At 40.5% G+C, this 18,112-nt stretch overlaps 1 protein-coding gene across 1 annotated transcript in view; it reads left to right on the forward strand.

Annotated features, from left to right (window-relative positions):
- The window catches only part of LOC124554833 (putative tyrosine-protein kinase Wsck), a 161,964-nt gene that overhangs the window by 598 nt on the left and 143,254 nt on the right, over positions 1-18,112 (forward strand). The window lies entirely within an intron of this gene.

Below are 18,112 nucleotides of genomic sequence, written 5' to 3' on the forward strand. Positions count from 1 at the left end.
TATTATATACTACACAATAGCGCGTGGCCGGCCTGAGGTGATTTTGACATCAGACACTAAGTGGTAATACAAGGAATTTTAACATCAATCACTAAGTGTTGACACAAGGAATTTATTCATTGCCCTGGATGACGTGAAAAACGGCTTAGTTTTTCAGATTCTGTTATCTCTAAGTCTTGCATCTCTGTAGGAGTAGCTTTCAAATTATACAGAATGCAATTCAAACGACCATACAACTAGTGCACGGCATCACTAGTGAGTATAAATAGGGCTACTTACAAATAAGAAGGCGGAATGGAAAAAAAATTGCACCATCAGTTACCAATTTATTGTTGTTTTAGAAATGGAATGTGCAGGCTTCATCGACGACTGTCACGTTGACCAAAAAATAACAATGTTTTGTTTATGGAGGAACATTTAATATGGCATTTTGTAATAATGAGCCAAAATGAAGAGGACATATCTGGGACCTACAGTAAACTTAGCAGTAAGCTGGAGTATTCCGTTTTATTGTAGCAAAGGTCTTGCATATTTTAAGGCATTATGGCACTTGTGTGACAGGCTGGAAAACATTGGTGCAATATTAGGTACCTCTTTTGTCCTTTACTTTAGGATGCTCATTTGCAGATTGTAGGAGCATCATACATATTAGCATTTGCTTATGAACAGTGTTGGTGATAGCCACATTACAGTAACACTAATTTCTTGGCTTTATAATGTGATAAATCTCTGTATCAATTTATGAGGTGCTGAAGTGTGAGATGAGGTGCATTCCAACACTATTCAGCAATTCTGTAGGTTTTTACTGTTCCTTCAAACTGAGTTGATAGGTGGGAGCGAGTGTAAAGGTATTTCCCATTGTTGGTCATTACCATGAGCCACCATGCCGAGTGTCAACTTAGTTTGTGTAGATAGTAAGCCAGTCCGATATGGTGGTGTCATTATGTTTCCATAGAGCCCCCTGACACCACAGGGATCACACTGCTGAAAGCTGAGCTGCTAGCTCCCCATGCATGCCAAGGAGTAGATGTGCTTCTTCCTGGGACATCAGGACTCTGGGCAATGGCCATAGTCTCAGATGACGTTTGCTGCCACTGAGTGCTACCCTTAGGGAGAACCCAGGACTGACATTTTGCACATGAAATGTATCGAATTAAACCAGAACGTTTTCTTTTCTAGTCCAGCCATCTCATCAGACAGGTACAGAAATTTCTATGCGGTGAATTACAATCCTGGTGCTTTCTTCACCCTGGCTCTCCCATCATAAGAGGGACAAGCCAGACAATTCGGAGTGAAACAATTTATCCCAAACCTGGTATGTACTCAAAATAGGTAGAGATTTTTTTTTTCTGCAATGAAACCATTATTTTTTGACGAAGACATTGAAGATAAATTTGGAGAACTTGTCACTGTGAAAAATTTGTGATGGATCGTTGCTGATTAAAGCCTCCTCTGCTGTACAGTATACAGCTCTTCAGGTGTGTGTGAACAACTGAGTGACATATCTGTTACCATTGCTTCATATAAAGCTTTGAATGTGATCCAAGGAGTCATCTTCCACAGATACCTTACACTCCAAACAGATGAGGAACTGTCAGCTAATCTCAATTGGTGAGCCATACATTTTGTCTGGTGTATACAAAAGGGTCTTGAGGATAATCAGGCAGATACAGGCACTTTCATTTTAGCCTTTGAAGGAAACATCCCCCCAGGAAAAATTAAAGTCATGATGATGTACAGGTGTGATGTAAAACGTTACATCCTGCCACTCACGAGGTGTTTCTGATGCATACGTATTGCATTGATTGTATGTCATCCTGCTGCATGGTAGACCAAAAGTGCGAAAACTATGGATGATTACTCCCTGATGGTAGTCCTTGTGCCAGTTGTTTGGAACACCATCCTCCTCATTCAATAGTTTGCACAGTCACTAAGAAAGAAAATAAATTACAAGAATATAAGTCTATTGGCCATCTGTCATAATACTGAGGTGTGAAAAAAGAATGAATACCTAAATCCTGTTGACATAGTTACCAATTATGCGAAAGTCACAAACATCTCCCCACCCCCACCTCCTCCACATCAATACCTTTCCAAACCAAACCTCTCACCATGCTCTCATCTCTTGTGGTTCCCATGGGACCACTTCCCACACACAGCCAGAGAAGCAGTTTCCTCCTCTGGTGTCTACCAGTGGCAGGGCTCTCTCTGCAACCCCCCCCCCCCCCCCACCCAACTAGAAACCCATGGATCAGAGACCCGATGCCGGCCAACGACTGAAAGATCCACAACCTGTGGGTCCCAGGGCTTTCCACTCTTCATCCATCGCCATGCTCACTGCATACAGGCCTTTGCAAGAATCTTGGACGCCAAAGGCTGAAGAGGAGCAGAGGAATAATAATAATAATAATAATAATAATTGGGACAAGACTACTCCATTGACCCTGGAGGTGACAGATCCACCTACACAATCACATTCTGAACCACAGCTCATTGATGTCATGTAAATGTGACATAAAGTCATGTAGGAGGCAGTCAACCATTATTATAACAATCTGTAGTTGTGTATTCAGGTTGACTGGTTTGCAGTGGTAAGGCTAACATCAGACAAGGAATGACTTACTTATTATCTGATGCATTTAGGAATTTGTTGTTGTTGTGGTCGTGGTCTTCAGTCCAGAGACTGGTATGATGCAGCTCTCCATGCTGCTCTGTGCAAGCTTCAGCATCTCCCAGTACCTACTGCAACCTACATCCTTCTGAATCTGCTTAGTGTATTCATCTCTTGGTCTCCCACGACGATGTTTACCATCCATGCTGCCCTCCAATACTAAATTGGTGATCCCTTGATACCTCAGATCATGTCCTACCAACCAGTCCCTTATTCTAGTCAAGGTGTGCCACAAATTTCTATTCTCCCTAATTCTATTCAATACCTCCTCATTAGTTATATGATCCACCCATCTAATCTTCAGCATTCTTCTGCAGCACCACATTTCGTAAGCTTCTATTCTCTTCTTGTCCAAACTATTTATCGTCCACGTTTTACTTCCATACATGGCCACACTCCATACAAATACTTTCAGAAATGGCTTCCTGACACTTAAATCTATACTCAATGTTAACAAATTTCTCTTCTTCAGATACTTTTTCTTTGCCATTGCCAGTCTACATTTTATATCCTCTATACTTTGACCATCATCAGTTATTTTGCTCCCCAAATAGCAAAACTCCTTTACTACTTTAAGTGTCTCATTTCCTAATCTAATTCCCACAGCATCACCTGATTTAATTTGACTACATTCCATTATTCTTGTTTTGCTTTTAGTGATGTTCATCTTATACCCTCCTTTCAAGACACAATCCATTCTGTTCAACTGCTCTTCCTAGTCCTTTGCTGTCTCTGACAGAATTACAATGTCATCGGCGAACCTCAAAGTTTTTATTTCTTCTCCATGGATTTTAATACCTAGTCCAAATTTTTCTTTTGTTTCCTTCACTGCTTGCTCAATATACAGATTGAATAATGTCGGGGATAGGCTACAACCCTGTCTCACTCCCTTCCCAACCACTGCTTCCCTTTCGTGTCCCTCGACTCTTATAACTGCCATCTGGTTTCTGTACAAATGGTAAATAGCCTTTCGCTCCCTGTATTTTTCCCTGTATTTTACCCCTGCTACCTTCAGAATTTGAAAGAGAGTATTCCAGTCAACATTGTCAAAAGCTTTCTGTCTGCAAATGCTAGAAACGTAGGTTTGCCTTTCCTTAATCTATTTTCTAAGATAAGTCTTAGGGTCAGTATTGCCTCACGTGTTCCAACATTTCTATGGAATCCAAACTGATCTTCCCCGAGGTCGGCTTCTGCCAGTTTTTCCATTCGTCTGTAAAGAATTGGTGTTAGTATTTTGCAGCCGTGGCTTATTAAAGGGATAGTTCTGTAATTTTCACATCTGTCAACACCTGGGTCATTCCATGTCAGTTCAACGAGGGGCTCCAGCTCATAGTCTCAAATTTGACGGAAATTCAGTATACTCATTCTACCATGTGTGGAACACTCGTGTACAAAGTATTAGTTTCCCCTTCCAATTAGTTCCAGAATTATGACTTGTGAAAGAAGGTGGTGTGACCCAGAAATTGCAACCCGCATCTGGCAATCTATCTTCAGACCCAACTTCAGGTCTTATAACTTTGGAACTGTTCCACACAGTCCAGTGAAATTTTTACAACCCAGTAACATCCATTTAGAGAACACACTCCACGAATCAAAACATCAACAACATATTTCTGAGGGAAAATAAAAATTCCAAAATGTGATTTAAAAAATGTAATATGTTAAAAGGTACGTATTGTAGGTGCCCCCTATGCCAAATATAATTCACTAAAAAAAGGGTATAAATTTTTTTGTGTGAGCTTAATGTGGCCTATACACACACAGAACTCATCATGCCCATATCAGTCACAAAAACTGAGTTACATGCACATGAAAAAACAAAAATTTGAAAAATTACCCGAAAAAATGAATTTTTGAAGTGTGATAGCACAAACGGGACAAGTGGGATCCAAGCCAAATTTCACATACTGCATAAGTAGACCATAATGACATATATCTCAAAATTTCAGCATGTTATTGCAAGACTTTTGTGTACAATGGTAGTTGACAGATGTATTTGGTGATGTGGCCATTGTTCCACAACACAATTTTGTAAAAACATATCGTAAACTGTTCTGCCTCTTCTTATCCTCTCCCACAACTGTTTAATCACTAAGCAACAACATATAGACAAATTAACACAACCTATCATTAATGTTTACTGCACCTTAACTGCTAAAAACCAGTTGATTGTGCTTCGAACAGAAGTTCTCCCACACTTTAGCTACTGTACTCTGTACATTGGGTGGCAAATTGTACTGTCTTCCTGACACTGTGGTAAGAACTGGAACTGTCATAAGAATATGTTCAAAAGGAATCCAACACCTGTCTGCCAAACATGGCCAATGAAATGATGTTGGTCCTGCTGGTGCCATGAAGTTCACAAATACATCTCCTTCTGCTTCACAGCACTCTGCGACACATCCTAAGTACCATTTGTCGTCATTAACAGCAATAACATAGCAACCTGGTTGTATGTTGCTGCTTTTGCTTCTGAATCCTGAGTCAGACACACTGTGAAGAGACATGTTGTGCATGAACCTATAGTTATAACCAGACAGTCTGTTCATCTGCACATTGTCGGAGTCCGCTGGAGAGAAGTGATGATGGCTCCTTGTGCCTGCAACAGTTTTAACGTGTTCTAGTCTGCTTTTTAGCAACTCTTCGACTGATTTCACATCATCTTTTGAAATGTAGAATGGTTTTATACCAGAGATATTTTTCTGTACCCAGGTAAATAATTGAAGAGGTGTTAGAATGTGACCTTCTGTAGGGAGCTGCAGACTAGGTCGTGATGCCATGCATTTAATGGTAGCACCAATACCATCACATACATTTTTACCATGACTTATGAAAAAATTCCATTCTGTGTGAATCTGAAAATCATGGTAATGCTTGCATCAATTTTTGAGATCTTTACAGTTTTTGTACTGACTAGCTGCACCACCACTGAAGTATTTCGCAAAATGTATGTGAGGCAGCTTGTTTTTCACATATGCCATGACAGTGCGAATGTGGGCATGAACTGCAATGGCATCATGAATTAAACAGTCACTAAAAATGCACAGGTTCATGACAGAGACATCACCTGATTCACCTCTATAGTAAATCGCAAATGGCTGGAGAGTTGCTTGACTGTTGTCCCAATGATATCCTTGGATGGCATCTTGCACTGTTGTTGTTGTGGTCTTCAGTCCTGAGACTGGTTTGATGCAGCTCTCCATGCTACTCTATCCCGTGCAAGCTTCTTCATCTCCCAGTACCTATTGCAGCCTACATCCTTCTGAATCTGTTTAGTGTATTCATCTCTTGGTCTCCCTCTACGATTTTTACCCTCCACACTACCCTCCAATACTAAATTGGTGATCCCTTGATGCCTCAGAACGTGTCCTACCAGCCGATCCCTTCTTCTAGTCAAGTTGTACCACAAATTTCTCTTCTCGCCTATCCTATTCAATACCTCCTCATTAGTTATGTGATCTACCCATCTAATCTTCGGCATTCTTCTGTAGCACCACATTTCAAAAGCTTCTATTCTCTTCTTGTCCAAACTATTTATTGTCCATGTTTCACTTCCATACATGGCTACACTCCATACAAATACTTTCAGAAACGACTTCCTGGCGCTTAAATCTTTACTCGATGTTAACAAATTTCTCTTCTTCAGAAACGCTTTCTTTGCCATTGCCAGTCTGCATTTTATATCCTCTCTACTTCGACCATCATCAGTTATTTTGCTCCCCAAATAGCAATACTCCTTTACTACTTTAAGCGTCTCGTTTCCTAATCTAATTCCTTCAGCATCACCCGACTTAATTCGACTACATTCCATTATCTTCGTTTTGCTTTTGTTGATGTTCATCTTGTATCCTCCTTTCAAGACACTATCCATTCCGTTCAACTGCTCTTCCAAGTCCTTTTGAAAATGTTGACTGGAATACTCTCTTTCAATTCTGAAGGTGACAGGGGTAAAATACAGAGGGCGAAGGCTATTTACAATTTTTACAGAAACCAGGTGGCAGTTATAAGAGTCGAGGGACATGAAAGATGAAAGGGAAGCAGTGATTGGGAAGGGAGTGAGACAGGGTTGTAGCCTCTCCCCGATGTTATTCAATCTGTATATTGAGCAGGCAGTGAAGGAAGCGAAAGAAAAATTCGGAGTAGGTATTAAAATCCATGGAGAAGAAGTAAAAACTTTGAGGTTCACCGATGACATTGTAATTCTGTCAGAGACAGCAAAGGACTTGGAAGGGCATCTTGAACTATAAATGCATAATTTTCAGAAAAGTCTAGTAATACTATAATTTCATCTTGTTTCAAATTATCCTTACAAAACTGGAGATAAGCCGATTGTGCTGTTGCTGTGAAGCTGTGTGTGGTCAGTTTGTCCATTTTGTGACAACACATTTCAACAAAATCTTCCACTGTACTTTACTTTGCTTCAAGACTTGTGCGATCCATTTGTGTCCATTGTTTATAAGAAACAAATTCGTTGTCATCCATAAGGAGTTCACCATACGGTTTGTTATTCATGTGTTCTGCAAGATTTGCCTTACCAGGACACTTTTCACACCTGTGTATCATGCACTGGTAGGAACTAATATCACACACTAGCAGCTTCATTGCACCTTTCTAATACAGACCAGAATCCTTTATAGCAGCAAACATCAGCTTAACATTTTGATGGGTCTCACATACACAAACTGTGTGTGCCCCTTGCACTTACAGGCACAACCCATTTTGGCCGAAGATTGAAAAAAGATGATTAACCTACTTTGGTAATGGGATACTTTTCCTTGAATTCTACATATAGTTCTGATATGTTGCATAGCAACAGTCGTTTTTGCTTCTGTACATGTACATTTCCCATTTTCACCATTACATAGTCTTTTTTTTCCAGGCATTATTCGGCTGTAGTCATTATTTTCATAAAACTCCGACACTAGCACCTTTATTTCTGAACTCAATTGCTTACCCTGAGCCTGCTGAAGTTGTGGAAGCACTGCTTGGGTTGCTTTTATTTTCCTAGCTTGCTTTACCGTATATGTAGAAACATTGAATTCCTTTGCTGTGTAGTCAATAGACCAGCTGGAAGGTGCAAGGGTAAGAATAGCTACATTTTTCTGGCATGTGGATATGGCACATTTTTCTTTCAAATCACGCACAATTTTGTCCAAATCACAGCATTTCTGGCATGATTTCTGTTCCTTTGGAGCAGATAGTTCTTCCTCTTCCACCATTAGTGTGTCAGCTATTTTGTGTTTTAATTCCATTTGAGCTTCTTGTAGTTTTCTTCTACCATAGCTGGGCCTGTCTCTTTTCCCAACTTTGTGTGTCTTCATGGGAGACAAACCAAGAGCAGTCACAGAAGTATTTAATTGCTCATCCGCTGGGGTTGTAGGTGGCTGATACTCTTCATCACTGTCATGTAAATTATCAGAATATTCTTCATTTTTTAGCATGTAACACACCTGGAACATAACTTTTGTCGTGGTTTCATGTTAAGTCCCATGCACTGATTCACTTACAATACTTAATTTATATAAATTTCTCTGAGGCTACACTTCACTGTCTTCTTATGAATCCGAAATGGATCAAAACAACTTCTTTGTAGGAAAGAATACTTATCCAGAAACACTTTCATATGATGATAACAAACACTAAAGTTTCCTGGAACTGTACTTCTTGTGCCCACAGGGTGTATCCTGGATCTCCATAGCAACAAATCTCGGTCCGATTCATCTAGATCATACAGTACAAAGCGAATGGTACATTTTGTTCCATATGTTGTTTTATGACATTCAGATGCTTGTGCTCTACCAATACTGCAACTTGTTTGAACAAAAGCACCACTAGTACACTCTTCTGCCTCCATACTGACTTTCCTCAACAGTACTGACCAGTCTGAACTAGAATCTTAAAAACATGAGTAACCTGTAATTGAAACTTCCTGGCAGATTAAAGCTGTGTGCCGGACCGAGACTCGAACTCAGGACCTTTGCCTTTCGCGGGCAAGTGCTCTACGAGGTACTGGCAGAAGTAAAGCTGTGAGGACAGGGCGTGAGTCGTGCTTGGGTAGCTCAGTTGGTAGAGCACTTGCCCGCGAAAGGCAAAGGTCCCGAGTTCGAGTCTCGGTCCGGCACACAGTTTTAATCTGCCAGGAAGTTTCATATCAGCGCACACTCCGCTGCAGAGTGAAAATCTCATTCTGGGAACCTGTAATTGTTGCTTGTTTCCTTTGTTGTTCCTGCCTAACAATGACTCATTCTGTCCCTGAAAACTACCATTGTTTAACTTTCTGTTGCCTAATGGTTCCCAACAATTGCTGCAGCTTTATCAGAAACAAGCTGTCTGCATCATCACTATACTTGCTAAATCATGTTAAAAGAAACGTAACCAAATACATCTCTGTCAACTTTTATTGTACACAAATGCCTTGCAATAACAAGTTGAAATTTTGCCCACATATTATATTATGGTCTACTTCTGCAGTATTTGAAATTTGGCTTGGATATCACTTGTCCCTTTTGTGCTACCACACTTAGAAAATCCATGTTTTTCAGGTAATTTTTCAAATTTTTGTATTTTCGTGTGCATGTAACTCTGTTTGTGTGACTGATACGGGCAAGATGAGTTCTGTGTGTGTTTAGGCCACATAACGCTTACCCCAGAAAAAGTATATAACCTTTTCGAGTGAATTATATTTGGCGTAGGAGGCACCTGCAATATGTACCTTTTAACATATTACATTATTTTAATCACATTTTGGAATTTTTTTATTCTCCCTCACAAATATGTTGTTTTGTGTTTTGATTCATAGAGTGTGTTCTCTAACTGGATGTTACTGGGTTGTAAAAATTTCACTGGACTGTGTGGAATAGTTCCAAAGTTATTAAGACCTGAAGTTGGGTCTGAAGATAGATTGCCAGTTGCGAGTTGCAATTTCTGGGTCACGCCACCTTCTTTCACAAGCCATAATTCTGGAACTAATTGGCAGGGGAACTTAAAATTTTGTACATGAGTGTTCCACATATGGTAGCATTGGTGTGCTAAATTTCAGCCAAATCTGAGACTATTAGCTGGAACATTTTCTCAAATTGGTTGAATTGACATGGAATGACCAACCTGCTTTCTTTGGGATTGGAATTATTATATTCTTCTTGAAGTCTGAGGGTATTTCGCCTGTCTCATACATCTTGCTTACCAGATGGTAGAGTTTTATCACTGCTGGCTTTCCCAAGTCTATCAGTAGTTCTAATGGAATGTTGTCTACTCCCGGGGCCTTGCTTCAGCTTAGGTCTTTCAGTGCTCTGTCAAACTCTTCACGCTGTATCATATCTCCCATTTCATCTTCATCTACATCCTCTTCCATTTCCATAATATTGTCCTCAAGTACATCAACCTCGTACAAGCCCTTTATATAATCCTTACACCGTTCTGCTTTCTCTTCTTTGCTTAGAACTGGGTTTCCATCTGAGCCCTTGATATTCATACAAGTGGTTCTCTTCTCTCCAAATGTCTCTTTAATTTTCCTGTAGGCAGTATCTATCTTACCCCTAGTGAGATATGCCTCTACATCCTTACATTTGTCCTCTAGCCATCCCTGCTTAGCCATTTTGCACTTCCCGTCAATCTCATTTTTGAGATATTGGTATTCCTTCTTGCCTGCTTCATTTACTGCATTTTTGTATTTTCTCCTTTCATCAATTAAATTCAATATATATTCTGTTTCCCAAAGATTTCTACTAGCCCTCGTCTTTTTACCTACTTGATCCTCTGCTGCCTTCACTATTTCATCCCTCAAAGCTACCCATTCTTCTTCTACTGTGTTTCTTTCTCCCATTCCTGTCAATCATTCCTTAATGTCCTCCCTGAAACTCTCTACAACCTCTGGTTATGTCAGTTTATCCAGATCTCATCTCCTTAAATTCCCACCTTTTTGCAGTGTCTTCAGTTATAATCTATGGTTCACAAGCAATAGATTGTGGTCAGAGTCCACATCTGCCCCTAGAAATGTCTTACAATTTAAAACTTGGTTCCTAAATCTCCGTCTTATCATTATATAATCTATCTGAAATCTTCTAGTATCTCCAGGCCGCTTCCATGCATACAACCTTCTTTTATGATTCTGGAACCAAGTGTTAGCTATGACTAAGTTATGCTCTGTGCAAAATTCTACCAGTCGGCTTCCTCTTTCATTCCTTACCCCCATTCCATATTCACCTACTACATTTCCTTCTCTCCCTTTTCCTACTATCAAATTCCAGTCACCCATGACTATTAAATTTTCGTCTCCCTTCACTATCTGAATAGTTTCTTTTATCTCATCATACATTTCATCAATCTCATTGTCATCTATGAAGCTAGTTGGCATATAAACTTGTACTATTGTGGTAGGCGTAGGCTTCGTGTCTATCTTGGCCACAATAATGTGTTCACTATGCTGTTTGTAGTAGCTTACCCGCACTCCTGTTTTTTTTATTCATCAAATATCCAGGAGCAATTGTTACTTGTAGATGTGGCGTTTCAAGTTTTATGTGAAACATTCACTCATGGCCCCTTCATGCCTAACCTGGACACCCATAGTATGATCATTTGCTGGAACTTTAATGGATATTACTGTCAGCTGCCAGTACTATATAACTTTATTTCCTCCTCTTCTGCAATTTGCATTGTTCTACAAGAAAAATGATTTACTGATGACCATTCCCCAATGCTCCATAGGTATTGTGCATTCTGTTGGAACTATGGTGGTGATGCTGAGAGGGCACCTGTTCACACAGATGTGTCAGTAAGTGGATTTCTCTTCAGACCATGTTGGAAGCAATAGTGGTGTGGGTGCAAACGACCTCAGCAATCACCATTTGTAACGATTATTTATCTCCAGGCTGGCCACTAACCTATATTGATTTGGCCACATTAATTCAACAACTTCCCTCCCATCCCCCTCCTCTTCCCTTTTCTCCTACTAGGTAATTTCGGTGGAGCTTTGGAATTGACAGACCTCCTCGACCATCCTGGTGCACGACTGGCCACTGGTGCCTTCTGAACTAGTCCCATAGAAAGGCTCCTTGCCGAAGCAGTGATCTTACCTCCTCAGTTCTTACGGTACCAACTCTTGGTCTTTTATGCAATTGTCATTCGCCAATTTCATAATCGTCCAATGATCCCTTTTTTTTTTGTGTCAAGCTCCTGATACCTGCCCTCAGGAGATATTACCGGTTGGAATGTGCCTCACAGCTCTCTACCAGGACCTCTGCTTCTCCTTCATATCAGCCTCTCCTTCATAGACTGTACTGCTTGTGTTTTCTTGTGCACCTCCCCCTGGTTGGTACCCAGGCAATGAATTAGGACTGATTATTGCAAGACGCTAAAGTCTCAGTCACCCCTTTGGCTTTTTGGTGTCTGTTACATTCAGTTCTTCACAACAGACCATATATGCTCTGGGACAACCAGTAAATCAGGGGAAAAAACATAGGAATTTTTTCATCAGGGGAAAACCCATAATTTTTTTTACAATTTGGGAATTTTTCATTGTTTTACTTTGCTGTTAAACTTTTGAAATTTTTACTGCGAGAACTGACAAAGAATTTTACTTTAGACCAATCCTGCCGAATAATACTGCAGCATTAAAACATAACTGAGAGAATAACACCAAAATAACACTTTAGTTGTAAATAAAATGTGCCATTTACAACAACAAAACACAATGCACACACTAGCGTCTGCCAACAACAAAATGTGTCAAAGGCTTTAGGATGAAGAGTATGCAATACTTCATAACTAGAAATGACTTTCGATGAGTGTGCCATAACAACTGTTTACATCTCTAAAGCCTGTTCACATATGCATCTAATGTGGCGCTAAAGCTTGTGGCTTGCTGTAGTGTCGTCGTGAGCCACTATTTACGCAGGATGCCACAAATTCTATATAGTTGCACAGCTTTCAATATGGCACCAGTTGAAAGTGTATGGGCGGGTATGAACTTTATAGTGCAGGTTGTGGCCTCAGAGCTGTGAAATGAGTTAATTACAAGGAAGGCAAAACCCAAATGTTGGATCCAAAAACAGATTTCACACAGGGATAAATCAGGGGAAGCACACATTTACAGAACAAATAACACTTGGAGGCAAAAATCCTGTCTGCAGTGGCAAACTAACCAACAGCAGGCATGTAAATATCTTTGGCAGACATGCCACTCGTCAAAGATTGTAGAATCTTATTATATTCATTGTTATAGGCATTTTGAATAACTATTTTTTAGATTGTTGCAACATCACACTCTGGAATTATTTCCTGCATATAATTCACAATTTATACAATGCTTCATCTCACAAATTACGAAGTTTATATGACTTGCTTTTTTGGTTAAATAAGTTAAGTTTCTGTATTCATTCGAAAATATTTTAAGTCTGTGGGATATGTCATTGGTTTGCACGCGCGCGCGCCCACACACACACACACACACACACACACACACACACACTCTCTCTCTCTCTCTCTCTCTCTCTCTCTCTCTCTCTCTCTCTCTCTCTCTCTCTCTCTCTCTCTCTTTTACAGAAAATCAAACATAGGTTGTGGTTCTTGTAGTTCTAGAAGCTGCGAAAGTATACCTGGCGACCATTGTTTTTACTTTTTCAGAAATAAAATAAAAAAAAATATTACTGAAATCAAATGGCATATAGCAGCAATTACACCTCGATAACTGTGACAGGATGCTCATGTTTGCAACTACTGCCACCAGCAACCAGTGATGTTAGCAACAAAGTACAACCAAGCTGAACTTTTTGTGGCTTGACAAAAGTTGCATCTCTTAAGTTGCACCACTAGAAACTGGGAGTTCACACATGTAACTCAATTCAACTGCAGTATGCCAATAGCTGTTGGATATTTTTGTGCGTGTGTGAACCCAGCTTAACAGCTTGTGGGAAAATATTGCGAATGGTGGTTTGAGAGGCATTACTTTCAAAGCTTATTTCTGCTTACACATGGTGAATTATCATATGTGGGAGAATGTACGATGAATAGCTTAAATCACAGAGCATTTGACTCTCATTCATAACTTAACACTTTCAGGACCATCGTCTTGGAAAAATTTCGAGCCCAGAAGATCAGCCATTTATATTGTTTAAAATTTCATGGGCACAGTTATATTTGGTATACACTGGAGCACCAAAGAAAGTGGTATAGGCATGTGTATACAAATACTGAGATATGTAAACAGGCAGAATATGGTGCTGTGGTTGGCAGCACTTACATAAGACAACAAGTGTCTGGCGCAGCTGTTAGACCAGTTACTGTTGCACAGTGGCAAGTTATCAAGATTAAAGTGAGTTTGAAAGTGGTGTTACAGTCGGCACATGAGTGGTGGAACACAGCATCTACGAGGTAGTGAGGCAGTGGAGATTTTCCCATATGATCATTTCACGAGAGTACGATGAATATTAGGAATCCAATAAAACATCAAATCTCCAACATCACTGTGGCCGGAAAAAGATCCTGCAGGAATGGGACTGATGACGACGGAAGGGAATCGTTCACCGTGACAGAAGTGCAGTCTTTCCACAAATTGCAGCAGATTTCAGTGCTGGGCAATCAACAAGTGTCAGCGTGCGAACCATTCAATGAAACACCGTCGATCTGGGCTTTCGGAGCTGAAGGTTCACTCGTGCACCGTGGATGACTGTGCAACATGAATCTTTGCACCTCATCTAGGCCCATCAACACCGACGTGGGTCTGTTGATGACTGGAAACATTTTGCCAGGTTGGACAAGTCTCATTTTAAATTTTATAGAGCGGATGGACGTGTACGAATATGGAGACAACCTCATGAACCCATGGACCCTGCATGTCAGTGGGGGGACTGTTCAAGCTGGTGGAGGCTCATTAATGGTGTGGGGCATGTGCAGTTGGAGTGATGTGGGACCCCTGATACGTCTAGATATGACTCTGGCAGGTGACATGTTCATAAGCATTCTGTCTGATCACCTGCCTCCATTCCTATCCATTGTGCATTCTGACGCACTTGGGCAATTCCAGCAGGACAATGTGACAACCCGTGCATCCACGAATGCTACAGAGTGGTTCCCAGAACACTCTTCTGAGCATAAACGCTTCCGCTGGCCACCAAACTCCCCAGATATCAAGATTATTGAGTATATCGGGGATGGCTTGCAACGTGCTGCACAGAAGAGATGTCCACCCCCTTGTACTCTTATGAATTTATGGACAGCCCTGCAGGATTCATGGTGTCAATTCCCTCCAGCAGTACTTCAGACATTGGTCGAGTCCATGCCGTGCCATGTTATGTTGCAGTGCGTCTGCGTCCTCGCAGGCGCCCTACATGATGTTAGGCAGATTTACCAGTTTTTTTGGCTCTTCAGTGTATCTTAAAGGGTATCACATGCTAAAAAAGACCAAGCTTCAAGGTTAGTATTTCATATTTATTTTAGTTCTTTGACAGATTACAAATGATGCAGTAATAATGGCAAAAAGTGTAATTGTCCTTCAAAAAAGTGGGAGTTGAGTTCTTTCTCAATTTCACAGTTAACACTGGCTTTTCTGTGGAAGAGTGGAAGTGTATTCAGTCAGGTAACCCATGAAATGTTCAGTGCAAAGCAGTGAAATTTATAATCGTGCTTGTGAGAATTATTCAGTTGCTGCAGTTTAAGCTGTGCTCTTAGGATTCTGCCTAACTGCACCCTCAGAAGAAACAGCAAAAAATGTTGAATGACTAATATTTTATGTGAAAGCTTAAGGCCCCTACACGTGCATCAATTTATCATCCAACTAACCAACCACAAAATTCGTGGCAGCCTACACGCGTCCCCACCAACTGTATTACAGCGGTGTCCTTTTGTGATTTGTTTATCTTAAGTTCATTGAGTTTATGTTCTATGGGATCCCACTTGATTTTACACACAAACAAAAATGGGCTTTATCTTATCTGGTAACGAGGCCAAAAAAAGCCGAGAGAAAGCTGTGTGCAAAGAAATGGCTAATGCGAGGAAGGAAATTCATCCACATACTGTTACTTAATCAACTGGGAGCCAATGCTTTCCGTCATTGTCTAAGTAGATGAGTCATGCAGTTCGGAGCTGCCGAACATCATCAAACTATTTGGAACAAAAAAAGAGTACAATCATGAGAGAGACTGTGCACTGCAAGAAGAGGCTCTTAGTTGCATTACAATTTCTAGCCAATGGCAGACGTTAAGAGGACCTCAAATTCAGTGTTGTTGTATCCCCAGAATTATTACCTAAAACGATTCCTGAAACCTGCAGCGTGATTTATAGTTGACTGAGGAACTACATCACGGTAATGCAAAATAAATAAAACAAGAGAAGTTCATTAAACATTATTAATTTATGTATGTATGTATGTATGTATGTAGCATAAAGCCCGGTCCACACGCAACGATCTGTCTGCGCAGACATTGGCGCAGTTGTCTGTACATGCAAAAGATCGCTGCAAATGTAGTGTGTTCACACGACACAAACCCCAATCTACTACTCGCCCGTTATCTGTCAGTGTAGAAAAGAAATATCAGTGGCAAGCAACTATGCTCCCCATTAACGTCAAAAATTTAATTCAGTTATTTCGAAATACAGAAATGGAGGAAGTTCTGTTGTGGTCTGTGTTCGCAACTTGTGTTGCAAAAAACATTCAGACCAACCGCAGGAAACAGAGAAAGCGGTCAAAATGGTGTAGACAGTGGCTGCTAAGGCGAAAGCAGTTTTCTCACCTACATTTACTGCGAGAGTTGCAGGGCGAACCTGTTTTGTTTTACATTACCTCGTGTTCCATTTCCTGGCACATTGACACACCAATTTCATCTTCAATTTTACTCCTGCTTGGTCTTGGCGTTTCTTGATCACTAAGAAAGCCAAGCACATCAAAATACCATAACGTTGGCTGGTATACTTGATCTACTCTGACACTAGATCTTCTAGATTTCTGAACTTTGGATAACTCTTTTCGGTAAACAGTTCACTGACAGACTTAATTTACTTGACTTGCCTTCATCTTCTCATCCTTCAGGACAGCGTAAATAGCTTCACATGTGTTGGGTATTATTTTACTCAACGGTTGTTTCGATATTGCAGTTGAAAATTCCAAATCCCTGTAGCTCCTTCCTGTTGCTAGGAATCTTAATGTTACCGCCAGTCGTTCATGAGTAGAAATTACCCTTCTCATACAAGTATATTTTCTCATAATATGAGGGGTTACAAGCTTTAAGAGATAATTATAAGTTTCGACATCCATCCGCAAATAATTTCGCCAGTTCGCAACGAATTTATTTTTTTATTACAGTTCCTCTGTTTGCCGAGGTGTCAAGTGCCCGCAATTTTTCAATTAGAGCATTGTATGCTGCTGTCTTTTTGTCTCGGTCACTATATTCTTTACTTTCAATCTTCCACAAACGTGGGTGGTTTCTATATATTTCAATGAATTGACTTACAAACTCTCAAGAACACTGACGAGTATCAGCCGTTTTAATGTCCTGTGCGCACAAATACAAACACTAGACTGAGCAAAAAGCTGTTTCGCACAAGATTTGCGGCGATCTCCTGTCCACACGCTCCAACTCGTCTGCGCAGATGTGGTTTGAACTCACAGATTTGAGAGGTTTCGCTCAAACCTCCAACTCCAACTTCCAGGTTTGCACACACCTCAGGTTGGTGCAAATCTTCTGTCCACACGCAACGATCTGTCTGCGCAGATGTGATGTGCACAGACATTTGCGCAGACAGATCGTTGCATGTGGACGGGGCTTAAGAGATGACCTGTAAGTTTAAGAAACTCATTTCAGATCAGAAGAAGAAAAAAAGAAGAAGAAAGCCTACACATCATCTAATAAATACAACAGATACGTAAGAAATGAAGCATTTATCAGCTGTTAGAACTGTAAAAAAAAAAATCCCACACTTTGCTGTTCATAGCAGAGTGCTTGCATAAAGGATGGATCTTTTTTTAACACTTATAACAGTGAAGCAAGTATATTTTGTGAATTATCGTCCATTGAAGTATTGGAAATAAAACCCAAAAAGAAATACAGAATGTCAACGGACATTTATTCTCTAGATGTGCCACATGATATCATTACGGACTCGTTAAAATGTATGAAAGAAGTGCTTAATTTCTTGCATCCAAATTGCTATACTCCTTGCAAGATGTATCCCACAAACATCTGTGGTCTCTAATTTTCTCCAGAATCTCTGTCTTTTAAAGTTTCGTCCACTTCGCACCCTGCCATGTATACAAGAACAGCATTTAACCCCACGCTCAGTGACGAAAGATGAACTTTGTCGAGTGCTTGGCACAACAGCACTACACACGACACAATTTGTTGGGATGGAATGGGGGCGGGGTGTTGTCTGTCAGGTGGTCCCATCCACCCGACATACCGTGAGGGAAGGTTTGCCAGTCGGTTGGCCAAAATGCGTACAAATGTCCAATTT

The sequence above is a fragment of the Schistocerca americana genome, chromosome X (genome assembly GCF_021461395.2).
Source record: "Schistocerca americana isolate TAMUIC-IGC-003095 chromosome X, iqSchAmer2.1, whole genome shotgun sequence".
Classification (NCBI taxonomy): domain Eukaryota; kingdom Metazoa; phylum Arthropoda; class Insecta; order Orthoptera; family Acrididae; genus Schistocerca; species Schistocerca americana.